The sequence below is a fragment of the Nannobrachium achirus genome (assembly GCF_963921795.1).
Source record: "Nannobrachium achirus genome assembly, chromosome: 24".
NCBI classification, from domain to species: domain Eukaryota; kingdom Metazoa; phylum Chordata; class Actinopteri; order Myctophiformes; family Myctophidae; genus Nannobrachium; species Nannobrachium achirus.
Window position 1 is genome coordinate 21,829,480 of NC_137831.1, and position 16,880 is coordinate 21,846,359.

Below are 16,880 nucleotides of genomic sequence, written 5' to 3' on the forward strand. Positions count from 1 at the left end.
GGCCTATTGCAAGATGCTGTACTCTGTCAGCTACTTTGAGCCACCCCACGCTTTCGTGGTGATGATCGGTAAGGTGGGTCTGAGGTTGAGCGCTTCCGAAGTTCGCAACACTTAGAAAATAAACCATGTCTGCTCGGATTTCTTGACAGAAAATAAATCATAACATAATATTTCTCAGGTGCATGTGCAATTTAATGGACATTTACTACCAGTAAGACGCCCTAAGGGTTGTGCTGAAACAACAGAGTCTGACAATATGTCTATATATGGGCATTCCCAACTATGGGCTTAATATTGATGACATCAGGGACCTCCATATAAGGGACTGTCTTGGCCACATATGGAGCGTGACGGACTGACTGACACACGCACGCACTCACATGATCTGCAGGTTTTCTTACTAGTAAGACGCCTCAGGGCGACATGCAACCCCAAAGGGCGAGGTCGCGCCAATTCTTGGCCAATTGGCCAGTGATCGGACCGGTTACCCATAATGGAGACCCCTGCATGATAGTCAACAATGTTATGTCAAAACATGCCCATATCTGGGCATTATCAAATATGGGTATTCCCAGATATGTCCTTAATATTTTGAAGAAGACTTTATTAGAAGTTTGCATAGAAAAGGGTACAGTTTCATGATGGTACAGTTCATTGGTACAAGGTCAACTAAAAGGAGATCCTAGGAAAGCACTTCGCTTATTTACACAGGAAACCATTGACATTTCTCATATAACATTGAATGATAGACGGATAGAACACAGTACTATGCAGTAGATATACTGTAGTAAAACAATAAAGTAAATAGAAATAAAATTAACAGTGCAAAAAAAAAAATATATACAGTAGGTAAATACAAAGAAGGGTCAGGGGAGGCTGGGCTAGGTTTGTTATTGTCTGTTGCGAATGGCTGCCGCCTCTAAGTGGTTTTTCAGGGCAATTGTTTATGACATTGGGAAAGGGATCTCCATATATAGGGATAAAACATTATGTTAATTAGTAAAGCCAAGCAGGTCCATGGCGAATTAGGGCCTGGGTTTGATGCCTGGGGATCTCCATATATGGGCATAAGAGGGGTACCCTAACAGGGCATCATCTGGGAATGCCCATATATGGACATTTTATTTATTTTATCCTTTATCAATATAATATCCATATACATTTATGGACTTAATATTAACGGCCACTCTGTCCTGTAGGTTTACACTCTATATCAAGGGTCCCCTAACCTTTCAGCTGTGACCCTCAAATAATCACATTTTTACTTATTTAGACTGATGATAGGTTCATTGTTTACCTGCTATCCCATAGTTTCAGTGTACAGATCAAACCTTCTGATGGTTTTCATAGACTTGTTTGACAGCACTGTCATTGTTGTTTGTGTAGGATTCATGTTCATGTGGATTTTCAGACATTTAACATGACCTTTGGCTACTTGTATTGGTTCTGACATTGGTTTTCCCCTCTTCACCAAAATGTTGTGAGCTTGTAAATCGGCTATTTTTGGCGAATGTTCCCACCAGAATAGGGATGCTATTGGGTTCAGGTGGTTAATGTAAAAACAAAAAACAAAACAAAATCCTATCACACAAAGATATTGTGGCCCCCTTAAGGTCCCAGACCCCCTGTTGAAGACCCATGGTTTAGCACTACACTGTCTCTACTGTATGTGATCCTAGTTTACTGACACATGACTACGCTGTCTCTATGTGATCCAAGTTTACAGAGACACTACATTTCTATTTGTGTATGTATGTGTTTACTTTGCTTAATGTAAGTCGCTCTGGATAAGAGTATCTGCTAAATGCTTGTCCAGGTTTTCATCTATTTTTTGATTGTGTTGTTATTTATCAGTGGCGTAGCGTTACGGCCCCAGTGCAGGCAATGTAGGACAGATGTAGCTCTTAAGCGGTGCTCCTGGGTTAGGCTCTGAAGCGTGGCCTACATCTGGCCTACATCTTAACACAAAGCGCTCAAAGTTTGTTGTACACCCAGGGTCACATTGGCCCAGCTTTGAGGGACGCTTGATGAAATTAACTCCTGAATGGCACCGCTCATTTCACACTGTGCGTGTGTGCAGCTCAAACTTTGCATGCACACTACCAGTAGGTCAAGGAAGAACCTCTGCCCCAAATTGAGCATACTTTTGTTGTTATCAGACTATTTTGAGCATACTTTTGTTGTTATCAGACTATTTTACTAACACAAAGTAAAACCATGGCTGTGAGCAGGCCCGGAATTTCATGGAGGCCATGAAGGCCATGGCATCCATTGCCCCTCAGCTTGGCCTTTTTTTTCCTCAAACCAATGGGAGCGTGTAGACAGTAGACACCGGTGTCTCTTTTTTGTCATGTAGACACCAGCGTCTTTTGTTGAGATTCTGAAATCTTAACTCCCCTGAGTCCCCATCTTTAAACCAATCCAGTGACTTCGATTGGTGCAGGGCTGAGCATGGATCAGATTGTAAATATCATTTATCTATTTCCCTGATCTCTGAATCCAAGTACCCCCTTTACCCCGACCACACCATTATTCCAATAAATAGTGGTAGGCCTATATGAAGCTATGATAACCCCCCATTTCAAGAATATAAAATCACAAATAAGAAATGGAGTGAAAGAGTTTAAAACGGTGCCTCCTGAGCACTGAGCAGATTTATTTTCAACACTGTGGCCAAAACATTTCAGTCCAGTTTTCATGTCAATAACTTTAAAACATTTAAGCACATCATCCCAGGTGCCTGGTACTATGTACAGTAATTTGGGGTGGCAACTATCAGGCTCACCAAGTTTCTCCATGTGTCATCACTAAACATAGCAGTGTTTTTTCTCCCTCCTAATTCAATGGTTTTTAATTATTTAACTATGAATAATATAATAATTTTACTTCTTTTTGGGGGGGCATTTTCGAGTACCTCCGCGTACCCCTAGGGGTACACGTACCCCCATTTGAGAAACACTGTTCTAGGGTATGCTGTATAGTAAATAGCAGCAGGTCACTGATTATAATTGAATGTGAGTAACCTCTTTCAACACAGGCGTTAGTTACAATCTGAATCACTCACAAAGGGCTGTATGTGGGGCTGTATAAAATGTGTCCTCGGAAGGATTATAGATATGACTGTCTATAGCTATAAGATCTGATCATTATTCTACTGTTGAAATGAATAGATTATAAATATAACTGTCTATAGCTATAGTATCTGATCATTATTCTATTCACCCAAAAAAATAATCTCTCAGTTGAACACATTTTAAATGTGTGAAACTTTTCCACCCATTTTATATGAGTAAATTTATATATGGGATATATGTAGTCCCAAGTCAAATCTACATTCAATGCAATGCATGTTGTTCAATTAGTCCAACTCATTTTCATTAACTTAAGCCAAGTTAATTATATGAATTTAATTAATTTACGTTTGTCCAACTCAAACAAATGTTAACGTAAATGTGTTGGTTCAACTCATTTTATGGAATTAAGCTAAGATAAATAAAATACTTTTACATTTACATAAGAAGAGTTCGGTTTCAGGTTTTCTTCTGGATGATTTGTTTCAAGTTTTACAATATCAACATACAGATGCATAATGGATATATGCAATAGCAGTGATTATTGAATAATCAGAACATTTAAGAGAAAACCAACGCAATAACCTCAAAGTTACCATGAGTTCTTCTCTTTTAGCCTAGCATGGGGAGGGAGCTCAAGCTTAAACTAGCAGCCTAGCAGTTAGGGTTAGGGTTTAGGCTCAAATACTGACAAATCAAATTCTGACCTATGACAGTCATCTTGCCAAGGCAGACACATTGATATGATACATTTAGCATTTTTAGCTCCCGAAAGCTTAAACATTTCCCTGAAAACCTAGAAAAATGCTGTTCCCAGCATGCTTTGCATAACATGTGACCAACTTATTTGACCAATCAAGGGAAAGGGCTGGAGTCACTTCTCAGATCTGTAAAATGTACTTAATAAAATTGAGTTGGATTCAAACAATATTCTCAGAATGATTTCAGCCTTAAAAACTACTCAATAAAATTGGTGAGAGGCGTGGTTTATGGGACTCTGGGAGTTTTCATTGGAACTCATTTTCAATGTGTTTTTAAATTCCATTACTAAGATTTGAGTTACATGAATGTAATATAAATGCATAATGTTAAATGAATAGATTTTGTATAAGCACTATTAATTACATTTGAGTTGGAACAATTTAATAAAAATGCATATATTGTAAATGTATATATTTAAGGTAAGCACGATTAATATTTGTTCAGTTACATCAATTCAATACATTTGCATATATTATAATTAAATACATTTAAATAAAGCCAACATAATGTAAATGTATCACATCTGGCACTATTAATAATATTTGAGTTATATCAATTAAATGTATATGCTTATGCCTTGAAGTGAAGTAATTAAATAAAGCAAACATAATTTATATGTGTCACATTTATAGGGGGGTTGAATCAGTTTTTTGGGTGTTGTTGAAATTAATAGATTATAAATATAACTGTGCACCAGTTTGTGACCTATGGCCTTTGTGTTTGACCATCAGGGTGGATCCACTGTTGAGGGAGTGGATCTTATGCTGAGAACTCCACCTTCTCTACGAGACCACACCATGTTAGAGGGTATGAATTTAACCCACACACCATACAAATATACCCTAAGATCACCAGAATCAAAGGACCATTCACACTATAAATATGCTGCCCTACAAAGGCAGAGTGCAGTAACTACGTACAAGAATTTCACAAAAAAATGGGTTTAAAAGTGTTGAGCGATAAAGGCATATAAGTGATATTACACTGATTGAATATCTGTTCTTGAGCTAATTGTTCATCCCCCGATATCATGAAGGCTAATTTGACCTTTGGTGTGTCTGAAAACGTAGTTACTGCACTCTGCCTTTGTAGGGCAGTATGCACCACTGTATTTTATAGTGCTCAGTGTGAACTGTCCTTAACACCACAAAACAACACTATTTGGGACATTAAAAACAGGTTCTATCCACCTCTTTCCGAGGGAATTTACTGGAGAATTTTTTGCAACACTTCCGGTTAACAGCAGACATACAAGCTCACATCGCGTCGCAGATGCAACCGTTGTGAGCTTGTAGATCACACTCGGCTGCGGTGCCGGAAGCTCCGTGCAACTTCTGCGCAATGCACGATGGGATGTTGGAAAGTTGTAGATACGCCCATATTGTTAAGGTTATTTTAATTCAATGGTTAATTGGTAATGTTAGTAATTAATGTATTATTGATTTCGTTTTGCTGTAATAATGATATTTGCTCTCCTCCCAACAGATACACACACGCACGCACACACACACGCACACACACACACACACACACACACACACACACACACACACACACACACACACACACACACACACTTCTCAATGGAAATCCTTTTGACAGGCGTTTATTAATATACATTTGTGTCAATAAAGAAATTAAATCAAAACCCACCGTGTCGTGTTTTTTGACGACATGGGGTTAGTTAGGTTCATGTTTTTGACAGTATTATTGGTTCATGTTTTTGATAGTATTATTACAGTTTGTTGTCATAGGATATGTTGTGTCGTATGATATGAGTTATTTTACTATATAGTATGTGTGTGACATCATCATCATACTCGGAAGTTATGCAGGAACACCTATTGAGTGGCAAAAAACTACTTTCTAGCCTTGACAGCCCATACATGCATGAACACCTATTGAGTGGCAAAAAACTACTTTCTAGCCTTGACAGCCCATACATCCAAACAGAAAGGTCCTATCTGATTGCATTAAATGATGTTAAACTCACTTTGCCACTCAATTTGCCATTTACTTTATGCATGCGTATAGCCTTTATTAATGTTTGTATTGAAAATGGTAAATTATGACGTGAGATTTTTATGTTGTAACAAAGGCATGGAATAGAAGTGGTTGGAATCTATTTTATGTAGGTTTCAAGTCAAACAGGCAGAATGCTGTCTAGAATCAGTTAAAAAAACAAGATGCTGTCTAAAGTATGTTAAAATTGAATGCAGTTGATAACTATGTGGCTCAGCTCTAGCCTGACACTTCAGTCCGCACATCACCCCCCCCTGCTGGTGGGTGGTGTGTAGTGTGGACTGAAGCTGCACATATTTTATTTTATTTCCTGCGCGCCTGAAGAGCGGGCGCTTTGAATGGGCCAATCAGGGTTGTATGCTTGGGGCACGTGGTGATTTCTCCCTCCTGCGCTCCGGTCCCAGCCCCCTCCAAACAGAGCTCTTGAGCTCACGTGAGACTCGCTCGTGGACTCTGATTGGTGTCCTCTGCCCACGTGAGAGTCTAGTGGACTCTGATTGGTCCGTGAAAACTGTCATGGCGGAGTCAGACTCGACTCGTATTATTTTAATAAACTATGAAATAGTGCCGTTTCCTCACGTTTTAATACCATTTTGCACTAACGTAAACATGCAGACATATAATATGTTATGAGAAATAACGTATTTTTGCAATGTCACGCCACGTCGACGTTGCGCGGCGTGTGTGTGTATGTGTGTGTGTGTGTGTGTGTGACGTCAATAGGCTTTAGCCCGCCCACGCCGAAATAGAATCTGCCCTGGTAATCTCAGACTCTCCCGGAGTGAAACGTAGTGAACGTAGTGTGAGATGTCTGGCGCTCGCAGTCAGGCAAGCTCAGCTCATAATTGTTCATTAATGTAATGCTGCATGGCATGACTGATATTTTTTTCAGTTAAACATCTACGTTTGGGTGTATTACGACACCGTCTGAAACCTTATAGTATTATAGTAGAAAATGTTTCTATTTTGTGTAACTCATCAAATTACTTATATAAATATATATATACAAATTATATAAATGGTAAATGGTAAGTTTATATACAGCACCTTTCTCCAATGAGCTTTATGATGGAAAAACAATGAGCTTTATGATGGAAAAAACAGAACACCTAATTAAATATGCGAATATTTAAATATTTGTATGTTTTGAACTGCCGTCTCTTGCTTTGACTTTAAATATGACCTAAAATATCTTTCAGTGTGAAAGTCCTGGTGGTGGAAAGGTAAAGCACAGGACTCGTGAGCAGAAGGTTGGGGGTTTGAATCCAGGCTATAGCAGTTTCAGTTTTTTGTCCATAAGATGAGTTGGATGGATTTAGCCCGCCTCCCTGCAGGTGGTAGAGGGGAGGGGCTTAACATTTAAATAAAAATTAAAAAAAATATATATATATTTTTTTGCTTTTCCCCTTCTCTCATCACCGCTCGCCTTCTTCTCTGCCTTCTTTCATCTCCGCCCATTGTGTGTCGTTGCTTTCGGAATCTCGTTAGTGTTGTACATCTTCCATTCTGATGTTTACCATCTTTCGGGGGATTGTTAGTTTTTCTTTTACTATTTTTTCAGATTTGTCCTTTGGACGTTTACCATCTTTCGGGGTTTCACTTTGGACGATTTTCCCTTTTTGTCATCTTTCGGGTTTTCCACTTGCACGACTGTGCCTTCTACCATCTTTCGGTGTTTTGCCTTGAACCGCCTTTGGACTTTTCCTTCACCATTGGTGAGGTTTGAACTCTCTCTCTTTGAACTCTGAGGCGGTCTTCTTAACCACTGTGCCACTGTGGTTCTTACTTAATCTGTTCTCTTGCAATCTTTTAAGTGAAAGATTAGAGGTAAAGGTACAAGAGCCAGGTAAAACTTTGAAGAATCCCTATCCTGGGCTTGAACCAGGGACCTCCTGCTCGTCAGCACTACACCATATCCACTGCACTACCATGGCTCGTTTATAACTCGTTCTCTTGCACAATTTCAAGTGAAGATTAGTTAAAGGTATTGGTTAAAACTTTGAGCAGCACCCTTGCCAGGCTTGATCTAGCAACCTTTCGGTCATAATGTCTTCACCTTAACCACTACTCCACGAGGGTTTGCACTGGCTCTGTTCTCTTGCACAAACTTGAAAAATACACCTAGTGGTTTTGAACCCAAAGGTAAAACTTAATGAAAATCCCCTGCAGGGATTGAACAAACAACCTCCCGGTATCAAGGCCTATGTCATAACCTCTACCCCATCAAGGTTTCCCCCTTACAATGCTCTTACATGTTTTTCACTAAAAGAACCAGATAAAAGATGGAGAAATACAACTAGTGGTTTTGAACTCAAAGGTAAAACTAAATGAAAGTCCCCTGCATGGATTGAACCAACAACCTCCTGGTATCAAGGCCTATGTCATAACCTCTACCCCATCAAGGTTTACTCTTCTCACTGCTCTTACATGTTTTTCACTAAAAGAACCAGATAAAAGATGGAGAAATACACTTAGTGGTTTTGAACCCAAAGGTAAAACTAAATGAAAGACCCCTGCAGGGATTGAACTAACAACCTCCTGGTATCAAGGTTTATGTCATAAGCTCTACCCCAATAAGGTTTACTTTTCACAATGCTCGTACATGTTCTTCACTAAAAGAACCAGATAAAAGATGGAGAAATACACCTAGTGGTTTTGAACACAAAGGTAAAACTAAATGAAAGACACCTGCAGGAATTGAACCAACAACTGCCTGGTATCAAGGCTTATGTCATACCCTCTACCCCATCAAGTTTTACCCCTCGCTATGCTCTACATGTTTTTCACTAAAAGAACCAGATAAAAGATGGAAAAATACACCTAGTGGTTTTGAACCCAAAAGTAAAACTAAATGAAAGACCGCTGCAGGGATTGAACTAATAAACTCCTGGTGTCAAGGCTTATGTCATAACCTCTACCCCATCAAGGTTTATCTTTTATGATGCTCTTACATGTTTTTCATGTGAATATCTTAATAAAAGATTGTGTTATGAGAGCCAGGTATAACTTGGGAAAATGTTCTTGCTAGTTTCAAAGCTAGAACATACTGATTGCAAGCCCTAAATCTTAACCGCTGCTTTAGAAGAAAAGAAAGAAAAATATATCTCAACCAATACTCCACCATAGTTCCTGATGGTGCTATTCTATTGTATAATCTTCACTAACTTATTATTTAAAGGTAAAATTGTCACGAAAAATTAGTAACACTACTATTCTTACTAGGCTTTATCTGCGTATATATATATATTTTATATAAATATTGGTCCATAATACAGTTTTAAACAGGTTTTATCCTAATCAACCACTCGGTTATTTAAACTTCATATTCTGTCTGTTTCTAATTCCAAGCCGTTTCGGACACAATTCCAATATGCCCTTGGTTGGCCACAGGACGCTGATTTTGGACTGAAATTAGAATAATACAGAGAAATCATCATGGTACTCTGATCCAACTATGTGGAGTCAATCTAATTCAAACCAATTTTAGTACCACTTTACCTCATGGTTCCAACTCAAACATATATGTATAGTGTCAATAGAATATAGCCTCGAGTAGCCCATGAGTTGGAACCATGAGGTAAAGTGGTACTAAATTTGGTTTGAATTGAATTGACTCCACATGATTCTCATCATAGTACAATGCTGATTTTTCTGTACTGTTCCAATTTTAGTTGAAAATCAGCGTGCTGTGGCCAATTATGATGAGAATCATGTGGAGTCAATGCAATTCAAACCAAATTTAGTACCACTTTACCTCATGGTTCCAACTCATGGACTATGCAAGGCCATATTCTAATGACCCTATATGAGTTAGAACCATGAGGTAAAGTGGTACTAAAATTGGTTTGAATTGGATTGACTCCACATGGTCCTCATCATAGTACCATGCTGATTTTCTCTGTATTGTTCCAATTTTAGTTCAAAATCAGCATCATGTGGCCAACCCAACTATGATGAGAACCATGTGGAGTCAATCCAATTCAAACCAATTTTAGTACCACTTTACCTCATGGTTCCAACAGAATATAGCCTCACGTAGCCCATGAGTCACCTAGTGGTTTTGACCCCAAAGGTAAAACTAAATTAAAGACCCCTGCAGGGATTGAACAAACAACTTCCTGGTATCAAGGCCTATGTCTAAACCTCTACCCCATCAAGGTATACCCTTCACAATGCTCTTACATGTTTTTCACTAAAAGAACCAGATAAAAGATGGAGAAATACACCTAGTGGTTTTGAACCCAAAGGTAAAACTAAATTAAAGACCCCTGCAGGGATTGAACAAACAACTTCCTGGTATCAAGGCCTATGTCTAAACCTCTACCCCATCAAGGTATACCCTTCACAATGCTCTTACATGTTTTTCACTAAAAGAACCAGATAAAAGATGGAGAAATACACCTAGTGGTTTTGAACCCAAAGGTAAAACTAAATGGAAGTCCCCTGCAGGGATTGAACAAACAACCTCCTGGTATCAAGGCCTATGTCATAACCTCTACTCCATCAAGGTTTACCCGTCATGATTCTCTTACATGTTTTTCATGTGAATATCTTGATGAAAGATTGTGTTATGAGAGCCAGGTATAACTTGGGAAAATGTTCTTGCGAGTTTCAAAGCAAGAACATACTGATTGCAAGCCCTGTATCTTAACCGCTGCTTTAGAAGAAAAGAAAGAAAAATATATCTCAACCAATACTCCACCATAGTTCCTGATGGTGCTATTCTATTGTATAATCTTCACTAACTTATTATTTAAAGGTAAAATTGTCACAAAAAATTAGTAACACTACTATTCTTACTAGGCTTTATTTGCGGATATATATATATTTTATATAAATATTGGTCCATAAGACAGTTTTAAACAGGTTTTATCCTAATCAACCACTCGGTTATTTAAACTTCATATTCTGTCTGTTTCTAATTCCAAGCCGTTTCGGACACAATTGCAATATGCCCTTGGTTGGCCACAGGATGCTGCTTTTGGACTGAAATTGGAATAATTCAGAGAAATCATCATGGTACTCTGATCTGACTATGTGGAGTCAATCTAATTCAAACCAATTTTAGTGCCACTTTACCTCATGGTTCCAACTCATACATATATGTATAGTGTCAATAGAATATAGCCTCGAGTAGCCCATGAGTTGGAACCATGAGGTAAAGTGGTACTAAAATTGATTTGAATTGAATTGACTCCACATGGTTCTCATCTGTACTGTTCCAATTTTAGTCCAAAATCAGTGTGTTGTGGTCAACCATTATGAGAATCATGTGGAGTCAATGCAATTCAAACCAAATTTAGTACCACTTTACCTCATGGTTCCATCTCATGGACTATGCAAGGCCATATTCTAATGACACTATATATATGAGTTAGAACCATGAGGTAAAGTGGTACCAAAATTGGTTTGAATTGGATTGACTCCACATGGTTCTCATCATAATACCATGCTGATTTTCTCTGTATTGTTCCAATTTTAGTCCAAAATCAGCATCATGTGGCCAAGTACAACTATGATGAGAACCATGTGGAGTCAATCCAATTCAAACCAATTTTAGAACCACTTTACCTCATGGTTCCAACTCACATATATATATATATATATATATATATATATATATATATATATATATATAGTGTCAATAGAATATAGCCTCACGTAGCCCATGAGTCACCTAGTGGTTTTGAACCCAAAGGTAAAACTAAATGAAAGACCCCTACAGGGATTGAACAAACAACCTCCTGGCATCAAGGCCTATGTCTTAACTTCTACCCCATCAAGGTATACCCTTTACAATGCTCTTACATGTTTTTCACTAAAAGAACCAGATGAAAGAATAGTAGTGTTACTAATTTTTCGTGACAATTTTACCTTTAAATAATAAGTTAGTGAAGATTATACAATAGAATAGCACCATCAGGAACTATGGTGGAGTATTGGTTGAGATATATTTTTCTTTCTTTTCTTCTAAAGCAGCGGTTAAGATACAGGGCTTGCAATGAGTATGTTCTTGCTTTGAAACTCGCAAGAACATTTTCCCAAGTTATACCTGGCTCTCATAACACAATCTTTCACCAAGATATTCACATGAAAAACATGTAAGAGCATCATGATGGGTAAACCTTGATGGGGTAAAGGTTGTTTGTTCAATCCCTGCAGGGGACTTCCATTTAGTTTTACCTTTGGGTTCAAAACCACTAGGTGTATTTCTCCATCTTTTATCTGGTTCTTTTATTAAAAAACATGTAAGAGTATTGTGAAGGGTATACCTTGATGGGGTAGAGGTTAAGACATAGGCCTTGATACCAGGAGGTTGTTTGTTCAATCCCTGCAGGGGTCTTCCATTTAGTTTTACCTTTGGGTTCAAAACCACTAGGTGTATTTCTCCATCTTTTATCTGGTTCTTATATTGAAAAACATGTAAAGAGTATTGTGAAGGGTATACCTTGATGGGGTAGAGGTTAAGACATAGGCGTTGATACCAGGAGGTTGTTTGTTCAATCCCTGCAGGGGTCTTTCATTTAGTTTTACCTTTGGGTTCAAAACCACTAGGAGACTCATGGGCTACGTGAGGCTATATTCTGTTGACACTATATATATACCGGTATATATATATATATATATATATATATATATATATATATATGAGTTGGAACCATGAGATAAAGTGGTACTAAAATTGGTTTGAATTGGATTGACTCTACATGGTTCTCATCATAGTTGTGTTGGCCACATGATGCTGATTTTGGACTAAAATTGGAACAATACAGAGAAAATCAGCATGGTACTATTTTCTCTATTTTTGCCCTACCACAAATAGGGCAAAAATTTGTTTTTCCAAAATCTTTTGCACGAAAAACATTCCTTGGAGGTTGTAGTTTGGCAGGTAAGGAGTGTGTGTTCCAAATTTGGCATGGATGGGGGCAACGGTTGTGGAGATATGAGCAGGGCAAAAGTGTGACGTGTGACGTGTGTGACGGACAGACAGACGGACAGCCGGTGGAGGTTTTGGTAGTAAATGCGACCTACGGTCGCAACTACTGAATGTTTTACTGAATTTTGAATATATATTATATATTGAATTGAACTCATGCACTTAATGTATGTAATAAAGGATCATCAGATCTACATCATCTTGTGTCTTATTTACTTAGAGAATTCCTTTCTATAATGGCAAAATAAAAGATAAAGTTTGAATATACAAATCTTTTGAAAATCTGTGTATTCAAAACAGTGTGAAATTAAGTTTATATATTATTTTTCATTGCATATCAGAGTAACTAAACACTATTACAACATATATCAGAACATAAGAATCTTGTTGGGCTAGAATAATTATACATTTTATAGTTTATATTGTGTCCGACGGAGTTGCCACAAATCAGGTGTTTAAGGTAAACATGTGAATTTGTTAAAAAGGTTTTTTAACCTACAGCCTGCACCTTTACATGGTTAAATAGCTCAGATTTGTATCTTTGTGAATATATAACTTTCATCAACATAGTGTGAATTTTCAAAAAAAGATTTTCAGAAAGTGTTTTGTCCCGACTCTCAAGAATCAGTGATAAAATAAATCACACCCAGTGTGAAGTGAGCGGTGGTCGTGCTTGCATAACGTCTTCAGACTAGGATTTAAGTCTAGGATGTACAGGCTACACACACACACACACACACACACACACACACACACACACACACACACACACACACACACAGACAGACAGACAGACAGACAGACAGACAGACAGACAGACAGACAGACAGACAGACAGACAGACAGACAGACAGACAGACAGACACACACACACACACACACACACACACACACACATACACACACACACACACACACACACACACACACACACACACACACACACACACACACACACACACACACACAATATGGCAAAACATGACATGTACAGGCTACAGACACACACACACGGCCATGCTATGGAGCGCTCAAAAATAAAGATTAAATGTAATACCTGACAGCTGTTTTACTTGAGTTTGTATCAAAAAAGTGTAATGTATTTTTGCTCATCGTTGGTCAAAGAGATGTAAAAGAGATCTCACCATCTCACCCGGTTAAATAAAGGAGAAATACATTATAGTCATAACATATTGTTTCAAGGACAACAATATTCTAAACCATAGACCAGGGGTCTTCAACAGGGGGTCCGCGACCCCTAGGGGGTCCGCGGAGGTACTGCAGGGGGTCCGCGAAATTATTGCTTAAAAAAAAAAAAGATTTCAAAAAATGTTTTTTTTTTTTTTTTCCATTTTTTTTTTTGCCATTTTTCACATTTATGTAAAAAAATAAATAATGATTCTATCCATTTTGAATAGCTTGAATACATGATTACTATGCAATTGACAGATTGTTGATATTATTGACATTGGTTCTTCTCAGTTAATACTATGTTTAGAAATGGTAGTGGTACTGCTCGCTGTAACTTGTACATGTTTAAAATAAAAAATATGTCGTAGCCCCGACCCCCCCCACCCTACGAGGTGGTAGGGGGTCCCTGCTCCATCTCCCCATCAGTTTGGGGGTCCCCGGCCTGAAAACGTTGAAGACCCCTGCCATAGACTATAGACTATAGTCTATACCAGCAGGGGGAGCCACAATCACATAAATGCAATTTACACCCAGTGACACCACAGTAGGCCTACACATGACATTCATGGGAGTGTATTTACAACTTCCTCTGGAGAAGGATTCTATCTCTGTTACCACCTCTCTGTGGCATAATAGGCATATTGTATGAACTGTCTCAATTATTACACCAACTATTCACTACTTAAAGAATTCAGCTTCCAGTTGTAGTTGTTCCCTTGGTTTGAGTAGGCTACATTGTATTGCATTTTCTACATCAGGGGTTCCCAAGCCTTTTTGGTTCAGGGCCCCCCTATAAATATTTTTTTTCATCCGAGGCACCCCTACATTATATTAATTTCACTCCCAGCACGTAATATTTATGCCATATTGTATGGAGGAAAACGTTAAGATGATAGCCATTTGGTTAGAACTGACTGCAAATAACTTTGTACTTTAAGTTCAAAATGATAGTAAATATTCTTTCCGAATAAATTCCAAATATTATCAAATTATCTCGCGGAACCCCTGGACTGCCAGGGGTACCCCAGGGCGCCCCGGCACCCACTTTGAAAATCCCTGTTCTACATAACCATTATGTATATTATTCCACCTTTGTTTGTGCATTTACAGTCTGTCATGTTACTATTAGTTTTCACCAATGATGACTTGCATGCATGACCATCCCACACTCCAACACTTGCAGCATAGGTTATGCGTTTCATTCTAGCTCTCATGACAACCAAGCTGTGCTTTCTTCTGGTAGAGGAGGAGCCTCACAATACAAAGCATTGTGAAGTCTATTAACCACTTAAACCCTATACTTGACCGGAGTCCCCCAGGGTTCTATGCTAGGTCTGTTCCTTTTCCCCCCATAAACCAAATCTCATATGCTCACAATCTTCGGTTGACGTTCATTCCAGAATAGGAACGCTAGGCTGGGGTTCGTCTGTTTAGTGGCCACCAACGTGCCAGCTATGGAATGTGAGGTTTGCTTGGTCCTATTTTGGTGGGCTCCCATGACTGTTGTACACAGGTGTGTGTGTGTGTGTGTGTGTGTGTGTGTGTGTGTGTGTGTGTGTGTGTGTGTGTGTGTGTGTGTGTGTGTGTGTGTGTGTGTGTGTGTGTGTGTGTGTGTGTGTGTAGAGTACTGTATGTATAGGCATACACATTCCTATACGTCATGGGTTATTTTCCAGCAGGAGAACATTTGTGTCACAGTGGTGTTAACACATCTCTCTCGGTTCAATAAAGACCCATGAAAACACGTAACAATCAGCTTGACACGTGTTCCATTTGAACTATTACTATATCAGAGGCATAGCCAGGGGCGTCACACCAAATTCTGGGCCCTGGGTACAAGGATTCACTGCGGGCCCCCCATGAATGTTAACTATTGAAAAATAGCAGATATACAAGCTCACAGCTGCGAGCTTGTATGTCTGCTATTTTTGAAAAATCGTGAAAATGTGTGCAAGAAACCTATGTCAAGGACCCCCAAGATGATATGTATTTGGCCCACGGACCCCGATCTCAAAATATTTAGTTCCAGGGACCCCCCCAGAAGCAAAATTTGAGTTAGAAATGTTCGCTTAAAAAATACATATATTCAAAGATTTTCACACATTTTCACAGCTTTTCAAAAACAGCAGATCTACAAGCTCGCAGCGCGGCACTCGGTGCCGCGCTGTGAGCTTGTATATCTGCTATTTTTCAATAGATACATTTATTAGGGCCCCTCCACCTTGGGCCCCAGTAACTCAGTCCCACTTTCCTACCCCTTGTGACGCCCCTGGGCATAGCTCATACTAAAATACAGTATGGCCCCTTTTCCACCAGGGTTGAAGCGGCTCAGTTCTTTCTTCCTGCCTAACATTGAACCAGTTCAGAGTTTTTCCACTGAAAACGAATTGGTTCAGAACCCTAAAAGTTGGTTCGGAACTGGAACCAAAAAACGGACGCCGGTTACGTGAAAGCACCACCAAGGTTCCAAGAATCTATAACGCAAGCAGTTCTAGACCCAAAGTTATTTTGGTGGAATAGGGGTCTATGACTCTGATGAAGATGCACTTGGCGTCGAACTGTAGTCACTATAGTTTTATCTGGCACCTTATGAATAAAAGGCAATCTATTGTCTGTGACGCTCTAGTACCCGTGTCTCATTGATTTGAACTATAATTGTCTATTTGTCAACTGATAAGTTGTTAAGTGCACGGTGGAGCAATTACAGCGCTATGACGGTAAGGTTGTAAGGTTATATGTGGTGCACTTGCTGTCCATCTTCACGGGCCACCCAGTTTTGAAACAACAGCAGTCAAATGAAAATGACTGGTAACACTTTAGAATACCTAAGGCTTATAGCCAGGCATAGATACTACTGTGATTGCATATATGCTATACATTGCTTGGGATATTGTAGG